An 18,969-nucleotide genomic window follows, 5' to 3' on the forward strand; every position below is an offset into this window, starting at 1 on the left:
AGCAGGTTCACACTAAGCACATGAGACAGAGTCTGGAAACGTTGTGGAGAACGTTCTGTTGCCTGCAACTTCCTCCAGCATTACCGGTTTGGCGGTGGGGTAGTAATGGTGTGGGGTGGCATTTCTTTGGGGGGGCTGCACAGCTCTCCGTGTACTTGCCAGAGGTAGCTTGACTGCCATTAGGTACCGAGATGAGAATCTCAGACCCCTTGTGAGACCATATGCTGGTGCGGTTAGCCCTGGGTTCCTCCTAATGCAAGACAGTGCTAGACCTCATGTGGCTGGAGTGTGTCAGCAGTTATTGTAAGGCTAGGTTCAGACTATGGAATCTCCGGGCAGAAAATTTCCGGCCGGAGATTCCGAGTGCGGCCAGCGCTGACTGAATCAGTCGGCGCTAGGACCGCGCGGACACTGCAGTCTCCAATAGACTGCAATGTGTTCCGTGCGGATTTCCACCTAAAGAAAGAGCACCGCCATTCTTCAGGCGGAAATTTCCAAGCGGATTTTCCGTTCACAAATTCCGAAGTGTGAATTTGTGAACGGGAACCCATTCACTACACTATGCATTTTAGCAAGCGGATTTTCCACCTGCAATTTCAAAGCGGAATTGCAGGAGGAAATTCTGAAGTCTGAACCTAGCCTAAGAGGAAGGCATTGATGCTATGGACTGGCCCGCCCGTTCCCCAGACCTGAATCTGATTGAGCACATCTGGGACATCATGTCTCGTTCCATCCACCAATGCCACGTTTGACCACAGACTGTCCAGGAGATGGCAGATGCTTTAGTCCAGGTCATCAGAGCAGACATTGTAGGGAGGACATACGGGCACGTGGAGGCCACACACACTACTGAGCCTCATTTTGACTTGTTTTAAGGACATTACATCAATGTTGGATCAGCCTGTAGTGTGATTTTCCACTTTGATTTTCAGTGTGACTCCATATCCAGACCTCCATGGGTTGATACATTTGATTTCAATTGATAATTTTTGTGTGATTTTGTTGTCAGCACATTCAACTATGTAAAGACGAAAGTATTTCATACGATTATTTCATTCATATCTAGGATGTGCTATCTTAGTGTTCCCTTTATGTTTTTTGAGCAGTGTATTTCCGGACTTTGCTTTGGGTGTGCTCCTTTTTGTTACATATCATTACAAGAAACCCTATCATGTCTCGTAAAATAAAGTATTGTTTTCTGTGACACACGATCCTCCCAAAGGAGAATGAATGAATGTGTTGTGACCAATTCCATTACAATCTGAGCATGTGCGATGGTAGAAAAAAGCCAGGTCAGAAAACTTCTGATCAGTGGAAGAGTTTGGTGGATGGATGTTTCCTCTAAGTTTGCAGACTATTTTTTACTGACGTTGCTCTTTAAGTGGAGATGATTCCTAATTCCTTCGTTATGTATTATCTGCAATGTTGTGTATACATATTTAGTTGAACAGATCTAGTAAGACTGGGTTTACACATTCTTGCAACATAGTTTTCACTTGTTCTGTTCTTCTGCTCAAACATAATGAAAACCACATGTGCTTGCATTGTATGGGGACTTTTACATTTACTGCTAGTTGTTTTTTGTGATTATGGGTCATACCAACAACTACCATAATTATATCCACACACAATCTCTTGAAATCTATTCCATTGGTTGGAATATTTATCTTTATTGCTTGGAATTTTTATTTCTAATAGTCACTAGATTTTGGGCAAACTAACTAATAAGGGTAGGATCACACGTATATGCTGCGCAGTGGGAAATAAGCAAATACGCTGTGTATTCTCCTATGAGCAGATGCACAGGGCTACATGCAGCAGCCGTGTATTGTTAGGTTTGGAGGTGGGGCTTGTGCGCTGACATGACTGTGACGCCTCCAAAGCTTACTGCACACAAAGCTGCCAGGTAGCCCTATGCGCTCGTAGGGTATTTCCCTCTGTGCAGTGAATTGTGTGTAGCATGAAATTCACCCTACACTGGATGCAACATCACACATAACTGATGCAGGTTCATTTAATTTTTTCATTCCTGTTTTGAAACACAATGCAGATTATAATTTTTTTTTGTATCTAAACAGGACATTTTAAAGGGGTACTCCAGCCCTAAGACATCTTATCCCCTTTCCAAAGGATAGGGGATAAGATGTCTGATCGCGGGGGTCCATCCGCTGGGGACCCTGCAATCTCTCATGCAGCACCCACCTGTCTCAGCTGCACAGAGTGCCGATAGCTCCGTGTCTACCTGACGTCACAACCACGGGGCCGGAGTATCGTGACCTTAGGCCCACCCCCTCAATGAAAGCCTATGGGAGGGGGCGTGATGTCATGATACTCCGGGTCGTGAGTCTTCCGACATGGCGCTATCGTCGCACCATGCAGGTGGGTGTTGCATAAGAGATTGCAGGGGTCCCCAGCGGCGAGACCCCTGCGATCAGACATCTTATCCCCCTATCCATTGGATCCTTTAATGGGACTCAAAAATTGAACGAGAATAGGCCCCTTGTGTGATCTTAAAAAAAAAAAAAATTTAAATGGTCAATATTTGTAGTTCTGTAAAGCCAGAACTTTGACAAACCTTCTATTGATGAATTAGTGCGGCTACAATTTTTTTTTCTGGGTGAAAAAAATGCCGAAATTTTGTGGTGGTTTTACATGTGTTCTTTTCTCCCCAAACACACTGCTGTCATATTTTAGTGAAGAGACAGTATGGGAAATTTCGGAGTCCTTGAATATTTAAATATTTTAGAAAGTTACATATGCTCCAGGTAGTTTTTTGCATTTTTTTTTTTCATAGGCTTTTCTAGGGGCTTAAAAAATGACATAGCATTTTTTCTATTTTTCTATTTAACACAAAATGGAAAGCACATGAAATGAATTAATATTTACAAACATAAAATGCGTTGTGTGAAGGTTTCATTGAGATATTAGCCTGTGGCTAAGATCACACTGCAGAAAATTTCCAAATGTGATTATTTTTTTAATGCTATTTTTTTATCTGAAATCTGTAATGATAGGCTCATTAAAATAGGAATGCTGAGCTGTCATTGGTTTCTATGGGCAAAAATCTCTTACGGTTTTCTTTAACCCCTTAAGGACGCAGGGTTTTTCCGTTTTGCATTTTCATTTTTTCCTCATCACCTTCTAAAAATCAAAACGCTTTAAATTTTGCACCTAAAATTCCATATTATGGCTTATTTTTTGCACCACCAATTCTACTTTGCAGTGATATTAGTTATTTTGCCAAAAAACCCACAGCGAAAGGGAAAAAAAATTCATTGAGCGACAAAATTTAAGAAAAAAATTTCATCTTGTAACTTTTGGGGGCTTCCGTTTCTACGCAGTGCATTTTTCGGTAAAAATGACACCTGTAGGTCCATACGGTTAAAATGATACCCTACTTATATAGGTTGGATTTTGTTGTACTTCTGAAAAAAATCATAACTACATGCCGAAAAATGTATACGTTAAAAATTCTCATCTTCTGACCCCTATAACTTAATTTGTCTGCGTACGGGCCGGTATGAGGGCTCATACCATTTTTGTATTGATCGGACTTTTTGATCGCTTTTTATTCATTTTTTCATAATATAAAAAGTGAGCAAAAATTCACTATGTTGGGCAATTTTTTTGTGCGTATGCCATTGACCGTGAGATTTAATTAACAATACATTTTTATAGTTCGCACATGGCGATACCACATATGTTTTTAATTTTTTTTTACAGTTTTTCTTTTCCATTTTTTTTAATGGGAAAAGGGGGGTGATTCAAACTTTTATTAGGGAAGGGGTTAAATGACCATTTTACTAATATTTTTTCTTTTTTCTTTTTCTTTGTAGTGTTAAAGCTCCCATAGGGGGCTATAACACTGCACACACTGACCTTTTACCCTGATCCCTGCAAAGCCATAGCTTTGCATGGATCAGCGTTCTAGGGGCTCAATTGCTCAAGCCTGTAGCTCAGGCTTGGAGAAATCAATCGGATGCAATGGAGCAAGGTATGGGGGCCTCCGCTCGCGTCCTAGCTGATCGGGACATCACTAATTTATCGCGATAGTCAGTCCCGATCAGCCCGACTGAGCTGCCGGGAAGCTTTTACTTTCATTTTAGACGCAATCAACTTTGATCACCACATCTAAAGGGTTAATAGCACGCGGCACAATGATTGGGGCCGCACGCTATTAGCCCAGGGTCCCGGCTATCATTAGCTGCGGGGTCACGGCGTGACCTCGTTTTAAATACCGGAGGCGGGCCTCCTTAAGGAGTTACAGGGGTACACTGGAAAACTTATTTTTTTTAAATCAACTGGTGCCAGAAAGTTAAACAGATTTGTAAATTACTGCTATAAAAAAAAAAAATCTTAATCCTTCCAGTACTTTTCAGTTGCTGTCATGGTCCACGGGAAGTTCTATTCTTTTTGAATTTTCTTTGTCTGACCACAGTGCTCTTTGTCCATTTTAGGAACTGTCCAGAGTAGGAGTAAATCCCCATAGAAAACCTATCCTGCTTTGTACAGTTCCTAAAATGGAGAGAGGTGTCAGCAGAGAGCACTGTGGTCAGGCAGAAAGGAAATTAAAAAAGAAAAGAACTTCCCGTGGATCATAACAGCAGCTGGAAGGTGCTGGAAGGTACTGGAAGGATTAAGATTTTTTAATATCTATGCTATGTGCTTACAGCATCATAAGGCAATATTCACACCCAGTGCTCTGTAAGAATTTTTGCAACATTTCTATGAGCATTTTGTTTTGGCTTAAAAACAATGTAGCAAAGGTGTTACATTAAAATTTATTGGGGGAAAAAACCACAGCATTTAAGCAATGTTTTAACACAACACCAAAAGAGCCCCAATAACTGCTACTGCTTTTTCCAGTATTTTAGAATCTTTTTTTTCTGCCAGTTTGTCTGGATTTTTTCCCCCATGTTATTAGATAAAAGTGAACAAGAATAGAAAAATGTCACTGTTAAAGGGGTTCTCCAGTGGAAAACATTTTCTTTATTTTAATTTTTTTTATAAATGAACTGGTGTCAGAAAGTTAAACGGATTTGTAAATGACTTCTATTAAAAAATCTTTACCCTTCCACTACTTTTTAGCAGCTGTATGCTACAGAGGAAATTCTTTTCTTTTTGAATTTCTCTTTGTGTTGTCCACAGTGCTCTCTGCTGACACCTCTTTCCGTTTCAGGATCTGTCCAGAGTAGCATAGGTTTGCAATGGGGATTTTCTCCTGCTCTGGACAGTACCTGATACGGGCATCAGGTGTCAGCAGAGAGCACTGTCGACAAAATAAAAAAGAAATTCAAAAAGAAAAGATTTTCCTCTGTAGCATACAGCTACTAAAAGGTACTGGAGGGGTAAAGATTTTTTTTAATAGAAGGGATTTACAAATCTGTTTAACTTTCTGGCACCAGTTGATTTAAAAAAAAAAAAAAAAAAAATGTTTTCCAGTGGAGTACCCCTTTCACCCCTTAGGGACTTAGCCCTTTTTTGCAATTTTGACCACTGTCACTTTTGCTGAAATGATTTTTGGGGGGAATGTCACATTTAGGAAGCCCCTATGGTGCCAGAACAGGAAAAAAAACAAAAAAAAAACACACAACTTTTCGTTAAAATCGGATGTGTAATTGAAAAACATTTTTTTTTTTCACTAAAATGCTGTTCCCCCCCCCTCCCCCAAATTTTACATTTTTACAAGGGGTAATAGGAGAAAATGCCCCCAAAATTATGGAAATACCCCATAAAGTGCTCTGCAGGCAAACTACAATGCTCAGAAGAGAAGGAGCTTTTGGAGAGAGAATGTGTTTGGAATGAAAGTTAGGGGCCATGTGTGTTTACAGAACAGAACAGTGGACCCCCCCCCCCCCCCCCCCCCCACACACACACACACACATGTGACCCCATTTTGGAAAGAGGGCAGTATTTTCCAAAATGGGATCACATTGTTTTGGCACCATGGGGGCTTTGTAGACACACGTGGCCTTCAATTCCAGAAAAATGTTCTCTCCAAAAGGGGGGTCTCTATATATCTGTTTACTAGCTGGTCTTGGACCACTTTTTCTGGCTCCCAGATATTTGCTGTCTCGCATTGTGCTTGACACTGGTTTAGGAGACCATTCCTCTGTATATATATATATATATCTTCTGCATTTTTTGCACGATTGCACCTATCTTTATTTCTACCTAGTCCTGCCATATACATCTATGTGGGACTACTGTATTATTGTTTGGTATAACTGGCCGTGTCTTATTATAAGTGCTACATAGTTATTATCATATTTGATTCTGTATCCCTCCTTTCCCTAGCTCCCATCATTTTCATAATAAAGATAACCTATGTTTATATATGGTCCATTTTTGAGTGGTCTTTAAGGTTGATAGGTTATTTAATTCAGTGGTTTTAAGCCCCACAGGACCTTATTATTTTGTTTACATAGGATGTATCCCTTCTTTATGTTGGTGGTACAATAAAATATGGTTTAAAATTTTTTTTTCATATCTCTCGACCTCCAGGTTTGTTCAAACAGGTCTCTGAGTGTTTCCATGGAAGCAAGCTGCCTTGAAGAAAGAAGTATTCTCCCTTCTAGATAAAGGAGTTCTGACTTGGGTTCCGGAGTGGGGCAGAGGTTACTATTCGACCCTCTTCTTGGTAAGAAAACCAAATGGCTCCTTCCGCACTATAATCTGAAGCTGTTGAATTGTTTCCTGAAATATGAAAAATTCCATATGGAGACTATTCAGTCACCCATCCTTAACCTGAGTTGGAACTGTTTCATGGTCACCCTGGATCTTAGAGACGTATACTATTATGTCCCGATTTTCCAGGGTCACCAGAAATGAGTGGCAGTTTTTCTAGGGAATTCGTTAATGCACTTGCAATTTCAGGCTCTTCCCTTTGGTCATTCCCAAGCTCCCCGGGTCTTCACCAAGCTCATGGCGGAGGTGATGGCCCATGTGAGGGAACAAGCCTTTATCATAGTTCTGTATCTAGACTATTTTCTCATTGGTTCAGAAGAGGGTTTCTCAGTTGTTAGAACCGAGGGAGATTTCAGTAAGGTTGGCTATGTCAGTTCTGGGCCTGTTAACCTCCTGTATCCCGGACGGTTCGATGGGCACAGTATAATTCGAGGAGGTTGCAGGAGCAGATTCTGAGCCTGCGGGACAGAGCCCCCGATTCGTTAGATAATCAGATAGCCCTCTCATACCAAGTAAAAGATCCCTTCTCTGGTGGTTAGACCAAAAAAGCCTAGAAAAGGGTATCCCCTGTATTAAGGAAAACAAATTTTATCCTGACCATGGATGCAAGCCCCTGGGGGTGGGGGGGTGGGGGGGCTTACGGGGAGTCCCTAGTCCTACAGGGTCAGTGGAGTTGAGAGGTGTCCAGAGAGTCTCAAAATCTAAGGGAGTTGAAGGCAGTCCTGTTCGCCATTTCTCAATCCCTGCCCCTGGTTGCAGGAAAGGATCTGAAGATATTGTCAGACAACTCCACGGTAGTAACTTACCTGAATCATCAAGGGGGTACCAGGTCCCCTTCTCTCATGTGAACCTGTCACCATATCTTCAGATTGGTAGAAATTCATCTAAGTTCCCTATTTGCTCTCAAGCTAAAGGGATCCCAAAACTGCATTGTGGACTATATCAGCAGACATCGCCTAAACCAGGGAGAATGGGAGTTGGATCAGTCGGTGTTTTCCCAGATTTGTCAGCATTGGGGTACTCCTCGGATAGACTTGTTCACATCCAGGGCGAACAGAAAACTGGAAAAGTTCTATTTCCTGTCCCCAACAGACCATCCCTTGGGGATAGATCCCTTGTCCCAGTGTTGGCGCAGGAGACTCCTTTATGCTTTCCCTCTAGTCAGGTTGCTCCCGAAGGTCTTGAGAAAGATCAGAGAAGACAGCGCGAGAGTAATAGTCATTGCCCCATTCTGACCCCGCAGGATTTGGCTCTCATGGTTGAGAAAGATGTCAGTTACAACCCCTTGGATCCTCCCGGAAACCCCAAACCTTCTACATCAGGGACCAGTTTTGCATGCCGAAACCTCCAGTCTTCATCTGACAGCACATCTGTTAAAAGGGGGATCCTAGAGCAAAGGGATCTTTCAGATCGTGTGATCACTACTCTACTAGCAAGTAGAAAAAAAAAGTAACATCTCAAATTCACTTAACATGGAAAGCCTATGGTAGATTTGACCCTATTGATGTTCTTAGGTCCCCTGATATCTCAAAATTCCTAGATTTTCAGCAGGCAGGTCTAGATAAACATCTCAGACCTAGCACTTTAAAGGTTCAAGGATCTGCCCTTAGTGCCCTCTTTCATCATAAATTAGCCGATCATCCCTGGATAAAAAGATTTCTTAAAGCAGCAGTCAGGATGTTACCTTACCCTCATTTTGTGACAATCCTTAAAATGATAGGGAAAGAGAGCTCCACTGTCTGGATGTTAGGAGGTGTTTGCTTCATTAATTAGAAGTGTCCAGGGACTGACTGCTCTCGCCTCAACTGCTTCTTCAGTTCCAGGGGGCAAACAAAAAGGTAAAGCAGCTGCCCCGAGTACTGTGGCTAGGTGGATCGAACAGTCTGTACAACTAGCTTACTCCCCGTGCCTAGGCAGTAACAGGCTGGGGGGAGGGCCAGTAACAATGGTCCTCGCCCACCCTGGTAATGTCAGGCTGTTGCTGCTTTGTTGGTATCTGGCTGATACTGAATATACAGGGAACCCTATCCTTTTTTTTTTTCTTCATAAATAAAAAAAAAACAAAAAAAAAACGCATAGGGTTCCCCGTATTTTCATTCTCAGCCAGATACCAACCAAGCAGCAACAGCCTGACGTTACCATGGTGGGCGAGGACCATTGTTACTGATCCTCCCCAGCCTGTTACCGCCTAGGCCCAGGAGTGCCATTTTTGATGCTCCGCGCCTGTTGGCCCCCGGCTCCTCCCGGCACGCCTGTGGCGGTGGGTACCGGGGTAATAATTGGGGGTTAGCGCTAGCTGTTTTTGGGGCTAACACTAAGCTCTGGCATATTAATGGATTCCGTCTATTAGACAGCCTCCATTACTAAACCTGAAAATTCAATAAAAAAAACAACACAACACATAGGAAAAATTAGTTTATTTACAAAAACACTCCCCCACAGCCCTCGTTAACATGTTATTTAAAATAAAAAACAGTTCATCCATCGAATCCGCAGTAATCCTCTACATACAAGGATCTGAAACGAGAAGAAAAAAAAACACAAAAAAAATGGGTTAGGACATTTTTAGCTCTCTCCCCTGCGGACATAATGCAATGTCTACCTAAACGGGGAGCATCCAATTGGTGCAAAACTACAACTCCCAGCATGCCCAGACAGCCTTTGGCTGTCTGGGCATGCTGGGAGTTGTAGTTTAGCAACAGCTGGAGTCTCCATGTCTGGGAAGACATTGGCAGAAGGGTCTGTTCCCATTATCCAAAACGGACAATGTTAACAGAGCTTAATCAGGGTGCGTTCACACGGAGTAATTCAAGAGGAATTTACTCGAGTCGAATCAACTGCCGAGCCAAGAAGTTCGTGACGAATCGAATTTACTGTAAGTTCGCTCATCTCTAATTTCCACACACCATCAAAAACACCAGAAAAAACTGCCAGAAAAACTGCCAAAATGCAAGGAAAATTTGTGGCAGCTTTTCTGGCAGTTTTTCCTGGCGTTTTTGCTGGTGGGAAAAAATCTCAGTGGAAATCTAGCCTTACTAAAATACCGCACCTGCTTTTGCATACCACTGGCAGATTTCAAGATTTTGCTTACGCACGACAAATTTATTAAGGCAGTGCAACATCATAATAAATTTGTCACACGTAAACAAAACGGCAGTCGAAAAAAAAAAAAAAAAAAAAAAGAGGACTAAAGCAAGGTTTTATAAATGTCCCCTTATGTTGGTCTTCCTAGGTGCAATCTACCGTATATCTTGAGGGGAATAAATATTACCACACTATGCTTATATATAAATTCATTCTTACAGTCTGTGTGGTCCCAAGGTAAGACTCTGGAAGGACAATTCTATAAGTGATGTGAACGGAGTTCATTCTTGTAGTAAAATTTATTGCAGTTTTCAGTATGAGCCTTTCTGCACAGTTTACACTGGTTAAAAGAGCATACATCTCGCTCTCCGCCTCAGAAGTCCCACCACATGACCATAACATCCATTTCCTGTTTTGCAGTCTAGTCTAGGTTAAAGGTCTCCAAGAATAAAGAAACTCCTTGAGATCTTATTACTGTGTCAATAGGGGTGGCTAAATGAATATCTGTAAATAGTTTATAGGAACGGTGATCTGAAGGTGCAGGCTGTGCACTCCCTAACTTTTATTATCTGGTTTTTTGAACTGCCTTAGGTCAGTGCCACTATTTATGGGGATACGGTTACCAACACACGTGGCGTGTCTTTATGACGGAACCTGCATGGCGATTGCATGTGAGGATTAAAGGATTGGTCCACCCACCAATAAAATCTCAATATAGGTGGAGTTTTGTTTTCCATGTGTATAAATGACAAATGGCAAAATATTGCAGTTGGCAGGGACTTGAACCATTGGGACTTTTGCTGTTGGACTCCATTACGCTTCTTTTAATTTTTATTAATAATAGGATTGTTTGTTTCAGCATAAATGCTATTTTTTACTGGCCCATGTTTTCAGCTTCTTATATACTGTCCAAGTAGTGGTATAGGGTATCGGAGGTTTACCGTGCCTCCCTGCAATATTGAAAACATTGATTCTGTTTAATTTCTGGCTACTTTTTTGTTCAGAGTACTAAGACATTTGTCCCAGATTTATTAAACTCTGTAAGAGAAAAAGTGGAGAGGTTTCCCATAACAACCAATCACAGCTCAGCTTTCACTTTACCTCAGCTCGTTAGCTGAGGACATTATCTGGGACATAATGTATCATGTGTTGGATACCATCTTGATTTACAACAGGTAGATGCAAGTCTGCAGCTATACAGTTTATCACTCTGTTACATTGAACTCTTCATCTACATGGGAGACATTTATTTTACTTTTGGTTAGCCAATTTTTGGTTGACATCTCCTGTTTTTTTTTTATTGGAGCCTGGATGTGCAAGTAAAAAAAATTCAGTTGCAATGACTTAATCCCTTAAGGACCACGGACGTATGAGTACGTCCCTGCGCCCTGGGTCTTAAGGACCAGGGACGTACTCGTACGTCCCAGCGAATTTCGCATCCCGCCGGGCGGGTTGAGAAACCAGACGCCTGCTGAAATCATTCAGCAGGCGTCCCAGGCAAACGCCGAGGGGGGACCTGGGACCCCCACATGTCGACAATCGCCGCAGATCGTCCGCGAAATCGCGCGGGCGATCTGCAGTGATTCCGGTCATTCGGGTCAGTGATGACCCGATGATCTGGAAATAAATGGTGATCGGCGGTGTACAATACACCGCCAATCGCCTACCGTTGCTGGGGAGCGGTGACAATACTGTCATCGCCCCAGCAACGCTGCTATTGGCCGGCGATAGTCCAGCCAATAGCAGAGCGGCAGAGGAGGGGTTAACGGCTCCTTCCCGCTGCTGTACCCGCTCTCTGCGTTCAGTCAGCGGGTGCCGCAGTGAGGAGAAGCCGTGGATCTCTCCTAGGAGCCGGAGCCCCCTCAGGAGCCGTTACAATAGGGAGAGCAGTGTATAGGGACAGGTAGGAGTAATGAAGTGAAAAAAGTGAAAAAAAGTAAAAAGAAGAAAAAAAAAGTACCCCCCCCCCCCTGACCCCCTAATAGGTCCCCAAGGGTCCTATTAGGGTCTGATCCCTGACCCCGGGTCCTATTAGGGGTTCAGGGAGCTGCGTGCGCCACCATTTTAATTTTTTTGCCGCAGCGTTCCCCCCCCCCCCCCCCCAATTATAACACACCGTTATATAAAGTAGTACACCAAGCACCACATACACACTTCCCCGCCCCCCCCCTGCGCCACCGTAGAAAAAGGCGATGGCCTGCCGGGTATTTTCGGCAGTGGAGGCTTACTCTTTTTTTTTTTAGCCTCCGACTCCGAATCTGCCAGTGAGGATGATGAAGATCCTACATTTTTTGTTCTTCATCGCAGGCAAGGCCACGCACCCCCCATGAGAGTGACCCAGTGGCCGACACTAGTACGAGTTGCAATGCCGCTCGTAATAGGAGTCCGGCCCCCCCAGACAAGTGCACCGGAGCCCCCTTCCGATGACCCTGTCTGGAGCCCCCCAGAGGATTATCAGCCACAGATTCCTGAGTTTGTTGGCGACTCAGGAATCCGGATTGACACGGCTGGCTTCATTGATCTAGACTTTTTAAAGTTTTTTTTTTCAGTGACAGCCTGGTCAATCTTATGGTGGAGCAAACGAACTTGTATGCCCAGCAGTTCATTGCCCACCACCCAGATTCCTTTTGGGCCAGGTCCAATGAATGGCGCGCCATTGATGCAGCGGAAATGAGGACATTTTGGGACCTCTCGCTGCATATGGGCCTGGACAAATAACCAAGTGCTCGTCATTACTGGAGCGAGGACGTCCTCTACCAGACCCCGCTTTACAGTATGGCGATGACACGGAGGCAGTTCGAGGCTATTCGGAAATGCCTGCATTATGCAGATAATGCGGCATGTCCGCCCCGAGGTGATCCCTCCCATGACCGGCTTTACAAAGTGAGGCCGGTCATCGATCACTTTGGGGCCAAATTTTTGGAGGCCTACGTACCGCTCAGGGACCTCTCGGTAGATGAGTCTCTCATCAGTTTTAAGGGGAGACTCCTCTTCCGCCAGCATATTCCCTCGAAGCGGGCGCAGTATGGCGTGAAGCTCTATAAACTCTGCGAGAGTACCTCCGGGTACACTTGCAGGTTTAGAGTATATGAGGGACGAGATTCCCGTATTGAACCCCCAGATTGTTCCCTCACTCTGGATGTTAGCGAGAAAATCGTTTTGGACCTTTTATACCAGCATCCCTCTGTTCAAATCCCTTTCCGCCAGATCCACGTCCGCTTGTGGGACCGTGCGGAAAAACCAGAGAGGCCTCCCTCTAAATTTGGTCAAGACGCCTATTCCCAAGGGTGAGTCCTGTGCCCTGACCCATGATAACCTGTTGTTGGTGAAGTGTAAGGATAAGAGGGATGTCCTTATACTTACCACTATTTATGGGAATGGCAGCACTCCTGTCCCTGTGCGAGGTACCGTGGGACCGGTCCTCAAACCCGATTGTATTCTGAACTACAATCGATTATATGGGGGGAGTTGATCTCTCAGATCAAGTCCTCAAGCCATACAACGCCATGCAGAAAACACGGGCATGGTACAAGAAAGTTGCGGTCTACTTGGTACAGGTTGCCATGTACAACGCTTTTGTACTATCCCAGTACGCTGGCAACACAGGGACATTCCTCCAGTACCAAGAAGTCCTAAGGTTCCTGATCTTTGGCGACCGGGAAAGATCAGGCCGGACTCCCGCCCCCCCCCCCCCCCCCCCACCCCACTGGAAAGAAGGGACGAACCCAGAAAAAATGCAGTGTGTGTTTCAGGAAGGGGATGCGCAAGGACACCACATATCAATGCGACACTTGCCCAGATAATCCGGGCCTCTGCATAGGCTGCTTCAGGGAGTATCACACTTCCATGGGGCCCTAAATTTTTCCTTTTTTATTTAACTTTTCCATAATTTGACCAATGTACCAAGTCCAGAGTACATTCCAAAATTTAACCCCCATCAAATCACTAAATTGCCCAAAAAAACCTTAAAAAAAAAATCTGATAAGACCTCTGGGGGTGTCTTTTCAAAAATGGGTCATAGGTCACTGAGTCACTATCATCGGGGACTTTTTATGTTGCCTCAAATGCGCAGCGCTCTCTCTCTCCACCTGAGCGGGTGCGCATTTGAGGCAACAGGTTAGGGACGGCCACACACATCACATTCCCAGAATGATGACTCGGAGCATAGGGTTTGGGGCTGGCATATTTTTTTTAGTTTTGGCTATGCTCTGGGTCATCATTCTGGGAACATATCCTGTTTTATTATGTTTTATAATTTTCTGGCCCACTGTACCCCATATTACGGGCCTCTGTACCTCACCTGTCTACCCCAGTTACGGCCCGTTGTCCCCCATAGTGTTCCCCTATTTTAGGGCTCAGTGCTCCCCCCATTAGCGCTCCTTGAGGGGGAGGTCCCATATCCTGGCTCTATATCAAGCTCAAGGTCCCTGACTGCGCTCCCACTCAAGCAAGACCTGCTGTGCACCCGCCAAGCCTAAATCATCAAAAAATAAGGTATGTCCTTACTCCAAAGAGATGCATTTACAAATTGTGGGGTGTCTTTTCTGCTATTAACCCTTGTAAAAATGTAAAATTTTGGGGGGAAAACACACACTTAAGTGAAAAAAAATTTATTTTATTTTTTTTACATATGCAAAAGTGGTGAAACCCCTGTGGGGTATTAAGGCTTACTTTACCCCTTGTTACATTCCTTAAGGGGTCTAGTTTCCAAAATGGTATGGCATGTGGGGGGTATTTTGCTGTCCTGGCACCATAGGGGCTTCCTAAATGCGACATGTCCCCCCCCCAAGTTTGCAAATGTGACTCCTCTTCTGAGCATTGTGACGCTCCTGCAGTGCACTTGACGTCCACTTATGGGGTACCTCCATACTCAGAAGAGATGGGGTTACAAATTTTGGGGGGGTCTTTTCTACTATTAACCCTTGCAAAAATGTGAAATTTGTTGGAAACCCACATTTTGGTGAAAACATTTTTTTTTTTTTTTTTTTTTACATATGCAAAAGTCGTGAAATCCCTGTGGGGTATTAAGGTTCAGTTTACCCCTTGTTATGTTCCCCGAGGGGTCTAGTTTCCAAAATATAATGCTATGTGTTTTTTTTTTTTTTTTGCTGTCCTGGCACCATAGGGGCTTCCTAAATGCGGCATGCCCCAGAGCAAAATTTGCTTCCAAAAAGCCAAATGTGACTACTCCTCTTCTGAGACCTGTAGTGTGCTAGCAGAGCACACTTCACCCCCATATGGGGTGTTTCTGAGTTGGTGTTTTTGAAGAGCTGAGTCTGTAGAACAGTAGTAGAGAAGCTCAGATGCAGCCAGGTGGTGCAGGCTTGACAAGAACACAATCATGGTTAACAGCCAAGTCATACATTGGAGAAGCAGCAAGGTACAAAGGGATCAGGCAGAGGCAGAGTCGAGATATCAGACACAGGTTAGGTACAGGAACAAAGTTGTTGTAGAGGGGTGTGTGGTGCAGGGCAGATGTTGTTTCCCATGGGGCAGATGGCATTAACCCCTTGTATTCGTGATGCCAGGGCATGGTTTAGCCTAAAACCACCCAAAGGTATACCGCTGGATCCTGGGCTAGGCATGGGGCAATAAAGACTGCAATGCCAAGTTACGGACAACGGTAGCTTTACTAAGGGTAGACAGTTGGTAAAGTCTATACAGTTCAGCCAGGGCCCAAGGAGGTGACCAGCGATGCAGAGACCTTAAGGGCTTGCTGGGACTTGTAGTAGGACTGGACAATTGAATGCAGACCAAGCTGACTTCAGAGATGACAGGGACGGGCTTGACTGTGACTTTAAGCTTACTTGACTTGATGGTGTCTGCAGGACTAGACTTTGAGGTCTCCAACACTCTGGACACACACACACTAGGCACGACTGCACTGGACCTCAGCAGGAAGAGCAGAGCTCAAAGAGAGAGAAGCTCCACCCAGGGCTTATATGGGGGAGACTAGCAGGGAGCCCATAGGTGGCTCTTGGGATCAACTGGTCACTGGTAACTCCTGGGTAACAATCACATGACACATCACATGGTATAACTCTTAATGCAACATTATATTTTATAACACTTTACATGATAAAACATATTTACAATGGAGAAACAAGTGCAGGGGGCCTTGGGGACACTGAAGGAGGCTGCCTGACAGGACAGCAGGGGCATAGGGTAACACCTCCCGTACTGGGCCACCACAACAGGAACAGAGCGCAGATTAGAGGTCTATGCTTGTAGAAACTACACTGTCAATCATAACATGGGTGGAACAACCTGTATATATATGATTCCTGACAGGAATTGATAAGGGAAACTTAAGAAAAGCATGCACTGACTCTTTAAATTACAGCCAGGGCTCAATTGCAGTCCCTAGAGGGCAGAGCAGGAACTGCAGCAATAATAGAAGCAGCAGGAGTGAGTCCAGAGGAGAAAGCCAAGACTTGGAGCAGAGATTGCAGATTTGCCAGCGAGTGCCAGAACAGTATGCTGGCGGATGCTAACTGCCGGTGTACTGATAATAATAAATCTGAAATATGTTCATGTTTCAATTCAATATTACGTACACGTACCCATATGCTAAGTGGCTGGTCACTAAGAAATTATAAAAAAAACTAGGGCATAGTAAAATAATCTACATAATTACAACAATCATGCCCTACAACTCCAAAATCCTTTCTTAACTATGGGTTGTATATCGTGTTGAATTAAATCCTTCAAATTAGACCAGATTAGCATACAATTTAAGGATATCTGCTCAGAACATTAGCCAGGTCACAGAGCCAAACTTGCCACAAGAAGCTTATATCCGTGTCTTGCTACTTTGCTTCAGTGGGAGACCACAGAACTATTGTAACCGAAGGAAAAAAATTGTTGTGGGGTTGATAAAATGGCATATTCAATAATACTATAGAAAACCGAACCAGCATCCTACTATACAATGGAGTCAAAGTCCATATTAATCTGCAATTGCCAGCATTTTCTGGTAGTTTAAAGACTTAATTTGGAAAGACCTTTTGAATGGGTTGGAGCTGTAGGAGTGGTTGGGATCAGAAAAGCAATGAGATTATGCATAGGTTACTATTCCCTTAGTGTATCCACACTATGGCAGACTATATTGTTTTATTATTTACAGACCCTGGGATGTAATTAGAGTGGTCTCCAAAGGATAGGGGAAAAGATGTTAGAATGCGGGGATCCCACCGCTGGGGACCCCCACGATCTCCGCTGCAGCACCCCTGTCATTTGGTGTACAGAGCAAACTCTGCTCCATGCCTGATAACTGGCGATGCCAGCTGCCACGCCCCTCCATTCACGTCTACTAGACGTCACAAACGCAGAAGCTGCAAACTTCTGTGTTCCGGACACCATCGCTACGGACACGGAGAGCGCGGAAGTCCTAAGCGGCAGGACCTCGCGATCTAACATCTTATCCCCTATCCTTTTGGATAAGGGTTAACAACATGTTTTTCAGCGGAGTACCCCTTTATTGTCTAAACCTTGCCAACAAAAGTGAGTACACTCCTAAATGTAAAAGTCCAAATTTGGCCCAATGAGCCATTTTCTCTCCCTGGTGTCATGTGTAACAAGGTCTCGTGTGAAAATGCGGAGCAGGTATTTTAAATTTGGTGTTATCGCTCTCACACTCTCTATTACTGGTCACTAGAAGTTCAACATGATACCTCATGGAAAAGAACTCTCTGAGAATCTGAAAAAAGATTGTTGATCTAAATAAAGACGGCCTAGGCTATAAGAAGACTGCCAAGACCCTTAAACTGAGCTTCAGCATTGCCATGGTCGACCAAAAGAGGTTGAGTGCACATGCTCAGCAGTCTATCTAGAGCTTGTCTTTGGGAAATAGGCACATGAGTGCTGCCAGCATTGCTGCAGAGGTTGAAGGGGTGATGGGGAGGGGTCAGCCTGTCAGTGCTCAGACCATACACCGCACACTGCATTAAATTTGGTCTGTTTGGCCAGAAAGAAGCCTCTGCCAAAGATTAAACACATGCCTACAAGTCTACAAACAGTTTGCTGAAGACAACCAGACTAAGGACATGGATTACTGGAACCATGTTCTGTGGTCCAGTGAGGCCAATATAAACTTATTTGGTTGAGATGGTATCAAGGGTGTGTGGCAGCAACCAGGTGAGAAGTTCAGACAGGTCTACAGTCAAGCATGGTGGTCAGAGTGTCATGAGTGCTGCTGACACTGGGGAGTGAATTTAAATTGCTGTTATGCAATACTGAAGAGAAGCTGTTTCTGTCTTTTTTTCATATATGCAGTGCTCAATGAGTACTATAGACGGCAATAATGGTGACTGGACACAGGATCGACAGTATGCTGTTGGTAGACTTAGCACAGCCATTAGGCTATGTTCACATGCAGTATACAACTTTCAATTTGGATTACATCATGAACACAGAAGCTAAAAAACCTCCATGTTCTGGATGCCCCCGCTTCCGGCCCGGAGATCGTGGGAAGGGGATATGTATTTTTTTTTTTTCCCCCGCTGGAGTTTCCCTTTTAAACCAATCTTATGTGTAGAAAATTGACGAGAAAAGGAAACCTGCATTGGTCACAAAAAAAGAGACTGTAGGAATCCAGAACTAGGACAGCTGTGCAGTGTGCATCTGGCCATAACTTTTTATTAGTTTCTCCTCCTATCCTTTTTGTTGTCAAAAAAATTAAAATTTATATATGAAAACCTTTTATGGGGAGCAATGAGAAGCAGCTGGGAATGTTGTAAATTTCATGTCTTCCCATTTTGTATTTATAAATATGACTCTCCAATTGGCCTCTCCAGAATCCAGCATTTTGTTAACTGATAATTTATTTCAGACTTGTGTAATAAAGATTTTAAAGCCAAAAAACATTACTTTGCAGTAGTGGATGAAGTACGTTGTACTGCTAATACTGTATGGAGCCATTAATGCTGCAGGATAACTCATTACTGTGATATTGCATTGTAGGAAGTAATATGCTAGATGAAGGAAAGCAGCTTGGCGGCAGTAGTTTTACCCATTACTGTAAGGTACATTTGAAACCAGCTTTGAGCTGAACAGCTGGTAAACAATTTTTGATATTATCAGAAAAAAACACTGTCCAGAGTAAGAGCAAATCCCCATAGCAAACCTCTCCTGCTTCGGACAGTTTCTAAAATGGACAGAGGTGTCAGCAGAGAGCACTGTGGTCAGACAAAGGAAATT

General features: G+C 43.8%; 1 protein-coding gene across 4 annotated transcripts in view; it reads left to right on the forward strand.

Annotated features, from left to right (window-relative positions):
- The window catches only part of KIAA1210 (KIAA1210 ortholog), a 182,228-nt gene that overhangs the window by 3,650 nt on the left and 159,609 nt on the right, over positions 1–18,969 (forward strand). For all 4 annotated transcript variants that reach the window (XM_056537764.1, XM_056537763.1, XM_056537765.1 and 1 more), the window contains exon 2: positions 6,505–6,640. The gene's annotated coding sequence lies outside the window, so the exon portion shown is untranslated. The remainder of the gene's footprint in view (positions 1–6,504; positions 6,641–18,969) is intronic.

The sequence above is a fragment of the Hyla sarda genome, chromosome 9, assembly GCF_029499605.1.
Source record: "Hyla sarda isolate aHylSar1 chromosome 9, aHylSar1.hap1, whole genome shotgun sequence".
Classification (NCBI taxonomy): domain Eukaryota; kingdom Metazoa; phylum Chordata; class Amphibia; order Anura; family Hylidae; genus Hyla; species Hyla sarda.